This window comes from Alexandromys fortis, unplaced genomic scaffold (genome assembly GCF_014885135.2).
Source record: "Alexandromys fortis isolate MF-2015 unplaced genomic scaffold, M_Fortis_MF-2015_v1.1 scaffold_0, whole genome shotgun sequence".
NCBI lineage: Eukaryota > Metazoa > Chordata > Mammalia > Rodentia > Cricetidae > Alexandromys > Alexandromys fortis.
In genome coordinates this window covers 46,420,838-46,425,408 of record NW_026067949.1, presented here as the reverse complement: position 1 = coordinate 46,425,408, position 4,571 = coordinate 46,420,838, and the positions used below count along the sequence as shown (strand labels likewise).

The 4,571-nt window shown below is 42.2% G+C and overlaps 2 long non-coding RNA genes across 3 annotated transcripts in view; one reads left to right on the top strand and one right to left on the bottom strand.

Moving 5' to 3' along the window:
* LOC126506263 (uncharacterized) overlaps positions 1-4,571 on the bottom strand; it is a 49,105-nt gene that overhangs the window by 27,413 nt on the left and 17,121 nt on the right. The window lies entirely within an intron of this gene.
* Positions 1,726-4,571, top strand: part of LOC126506264 (uncharacterized) — a 17,900-nt gene continuing 15,054 nt past the window's right edge. The window contains exons 1-2 of one of the 2 annotated variants that reach the window (XR_007593159.1): positions 1,726-1,764; positions 2,729-2,792. This is a non-coding gene — a long non-coding RNA (uncharacterized lncRNA). Of the gene's footprint in view, positions 1,765-2,013; positions 2,631-2,728; positions 2,793-4,571 lie in introns of those variants that run through there. The other variant, XR_007593158.1, reaches the window with a different exon arrangement.

Sequence of the window (4,571 nt, the reverse complement as noted above, 5' to 3'; positions counted from 1 at the left end):
GTCCATGTCTAGGAAGGTGAACATCCAACCTGGCTAGGCTCCCACCAAGCCAGAACATGAAGTAGGATCAAAACCCCTTGCCATTGACCTTGGCTTCTCATCAGTCCTCATTGTTCGCCATGATCAGAGAGTCTGGTTTTATCCCATGCTTTTTCAGTCACAGTCCAGCTGGCCACGGGGGGTGCACCCACCCACTGAGACAGTGGGGGCTGATCTATTGGGGAGGATTAGTCTTATGAGTGAGTGACCCTCCTGATGGGTTTAAAGAAGCCAAGTGCTGAGCCCTAGAAACATGCATATACAAGTGACACTGGATGGTCGCAGCAGTTTGTATTTGTTTGCTTTCTATTAATACATATATGTAACAACAATGATTACAGGAAGAAAAGGCTGTAAGTTTGGGGATTGGGGACATGTTAGAGGTAGAAAGGAGGTTAAGGAAGAAAAATAGTATTGTGTTTATATTTTAATTAAATTTTTAAAAATTCTTATTTTAGTAAATACAAGGCACAGTCTATATTCTCAATTTTTAACTTACATGTCCTTTTTTTAAACTGGAAATAGATTTTTTTCATACAGTATATTCTGATTATTGTTTACCGTACTCTAATTTCCCCTCCGAAAGCCTCCCCAGCACCCATCCACACAAATCCACATCCTCTCTTGTTCTTCCTCATTCAAAAACAAGCAGGCATCTAAAAAAAAAAAAGAAAATGAAAGGAGAAAAAAACCAAATTAGACAAAACAACAAATGAACAGAAAAAAAAAGAGCAAAAGAAAAAGCACACACAAAAATCACATATAGATACAGAGTGAGACATGCATTGACAACCACTCAAATTCCATAAAAACACAAAATTGGAACCATAATGTATGAGCAAAAGACCTCTGAAAGGTAATTGAGAGAGAGAGAGAGAGAGAGAGAGAGAGAGAGAGAGAGAGAGGTGAAAGAGAGATATATGTCCAGAAAAAAGCACTGTGAGACAAAAAATTCCTCCAAACTACCACTGAATTTGTTTTGCATTGGCCATCTGCTGGTGGGCATGAGATATGCCCTTAAGAGTGGTTTGCTTTCCTCCTGAGACTCCATTGGAGAGAACAAATTGGGCAAGTGTCTTCAATTGGATGTAGCCTGTGGGTCAGGGCTGTGGGCTTGTGTCCATTCCCACTCTCAGCACTGGGACCCCATCAGACTCCGACCCACGCAGGCCCTGTGCAGCAGTCTCTGTGAGTTCACGTGTGCAGTGTTCCTATTGTGTTTAAAAGGATGTTTTTCCTTGGTGTCCTCCATCCCCTCTGGCGCTTACAGTCTTTTCACTTCTGCTTCCTCCTCCTCAGGATTCACTGAGCCATGAGTGGAAGAATTGATTGCAACATCTCATTCAGGCCTGAGTGTTCCACGGTCTCTCATTCTCTGCCTGCTGTCTGTTTTAGACCTCTGTATTTGTTTCCATCTGCTGCAGGAGGAAGCTTCTCTGATGATGGCTGAGCAAGACACTGACCTATAAGCATAGCAGAATGTCTTTGGGAGTCATTTTGTTGCTACATTCCTTTAGCAGAACAGTAATATTTGATTTTCTTGTTGCGGGAGGTCCTTCCGCCCCTCCAACCAATAGCTGCTGTGATACCAGCCCATTGGGGCGTGGTCTCTCTCCCTTTAAAAAAGCGGCTATTTCCTCTGCTTGTTCTCTTCTCTTCCTGCTCTGCTGGAGACTAGACTCCCTTCCTGGTTGTGCAGATGGCTGTTGTCTGGGATTGTGATCTGTAAGTTTTTTTCCCCTTTAAATAAATAACACCCTATTAATCATAACTCCAAACTGGTGTTGCCTTGTTCGTGACTTACGCCTTCATCTGGTGCCCAACGTGGGGCTTTTAAGACCTCTCCTTCCCCCGCTCGAGTTCGGCTTGGCGTGAGCCCTCCCTTCCTTAGCCGCGGCCTGTGCCTTGCGACGGCCGGGTATGGGCCTGACGCTCCAGCGCCATCCATTTTCAGGGCTAGTACCTCAACAACTGACAGAGATACAGAGCGTGCATCAATAAATAAAACAGGACTGTCATATCCTGCCAAGACAGGGTAAGATAGTTTTGAAAAGTTGCTTGCCTTTGAAAATGGTATGTCAGTTATGTTAGGCCTTAGCCAAAGTTGGTTGCTTCAACGCTGCAAACATGACTTTAGGTGATTGCCCAGGTAGCTAGTTGTCTCTGTGATTTGTTGCATGTTTTGGAAGTTGTTTTACTGAACTTCCTAATTACCCAGGTAACATTATTTCCCTTCTCAGATCTTCGATGGGGTTGAAGACTATATAAATGTAGTTAATTTTCTCTCACGACTTGGCCAAGTTATTTATTATACAAGACCTAAGCTAGTTAGAATAGGATATTTGTACTTATTGTATATAATTTCATAGTAGGTTTAGAACTCTCTTACTTAAACAAAAGGGGGAGGTGTTGCGGGAGGTCCTTCTGCCCCTCCAACCAATAGCTGCTGTGATACCAGCTCATTGGGGCGTGGTCTCTCTCCCTTTAAAAAAGTGGCTATTTCCTCTGCTCGCTCTCTTCTCTTCCTGCTCCGCTGGAGACTAGACTCCCTTCCTGGTTGTGCAGATGGCTGTTGTCTGGGATTGTGATCTGTAAGTTTTTTTTCCCCTTTAAATAAAGAACACCCTATTAATCATAACTCCAAACTGGTGTTGCCTTGTTTGTGACTTACGCCTTCATTTTCTCCTAGGTATCTTGGTCACCAGAGCTTAAGATGAATTCCATCTTAAGGAGTGGACTGTAAATGCAATCAGGTACTGGCTGGTTACCCTCACAAGTATGTCTCTCTTGCAGCAGTGCATCCTGGGGCAGGTCGCCATTGTCAAAGAGTTTGCAGCTGGGCTGTTGTTTACCTTTCTTCTTTGGTAGCATCCAGAGTATCTTTCAGTATACCAAAAACTACTCAGTAAGGATAAAGTCTTTGGTAGGCACCAGTGTGCCTTCTCCGTGTTCAATGAGTTGTATAGATCCCGTCTTCAGCAATAGGGACTTACATCAGTTTGCAGAGAATAACCAATACACTTGGCAATAGCCTGGGTTGTTTGGGAGTTCCCTTTGAGACTCATTCGTTGGTGCATTCCCCCTTTTAGTTCCTGTCCCCATCGAACATCTCAATTTGCTCCCCTTTTATTTTCTTAATAGCCAAGGTTTCCCTTTTTAACTTTTCTGTCATTTAAAACCTATTTCATGAGCATTCGCCCAACTATCCGGCTGGGACTCCATTCTGAATTACTTTAATGCCATCTTTCGCAGCTCTCCCCCCATCCAATTAACTTCATGATGAAACTTGGTGAATCTACTTCTGAATCACTGCTCAAACTTGCATCATTATTCTTCCTGCATTAGCTGTACAGGTAGTTAAGCCATCACCTGCCTGAAAATACCCTGTGATGCCTTCTTCATAATGGCACCAGCATTGTTCCTTAAATGCTGCATATTAGTCCAATCCACCAAGCTCCTGCCCCCAAGATATTAACTTGATCTCCCAGAACCACTGCTTGCTTTTTGAAAAGCAATTACTTGAGCAATGTTCCACCTGCTAAAATGTGCTGAACTTTCCTTTGATACTAGCGCAGCTGAGGGTTTGATAGGGAAGGTCACAACCAGCGCCTAAATAGGCTGATGTCTAATTTGCATAAAATGATCCCTTAGCAACTATCACACCTTTAAGTTTGTGCGTTTAACAAATCCGAGTTACAGGAATTTCTACTGGAAGCACTTTATTATATAGTGGGTATAAACATTAAGGTTATGCTGCACAGTTTCATTATAAGATAATGAAAAAAGGTGTGATAGTTATTCATTTTTAAGTTTCCCTTTGTCAAATACTGTCATTGCCTATTTGGCATGTTGTTAATGAGCAGGAGGCTTTAATGACCCAGATCATTTGGAGCTAACCATATTCCACCAACTTTCAGATCCAAAGACCCCCCCCCATATCAAAGAGAAATATAGGTGTAGGGAGAAGGCTCAGTGGATAGAGCACTCACTCACCACATGAGCTGTAGTCCCAAATTCAAATCTTCAGTGTGTAGCTGTAATCCTAGACATCCTAATGGCAAGTTGGGAGGGTTGACTGCTTTCCAAGCTGTGTGATTTGGAGCAATCAGTTAACACCTCTGTGCTTTGGATACCTGTCCTATATAAAGGCAAATGTAATAGTATGTGGCTAATGAAAGTAGAATTTATATACATATAAGGTCTGGTTTATAGAAATACTGATTTAATGTTCCTGTCCCCTCTCTCGGAGAGGCCCTCTCTCTCCCTCTTTCTCTCTCTCTCTTCTTTCTTTTTCTCTTTCTCTCATCCCCTTCTCCTCATTTTCCTTCCCCTCCATAACTCAATTAATAAATATCCAATTCTAAAAAAAAGAAATACTGATTTAATATTGCCATTACCACATTTTTATAACCTGCGTAAATATTCCACGGTATTAAAAGTTGCCAGAGGGCAGGTGGTACCCTGTCACTGATTTTTTAAGGTTATATATATATATATATATGTGTGTGTGTGTGTGTGTGTTATTTATCTTC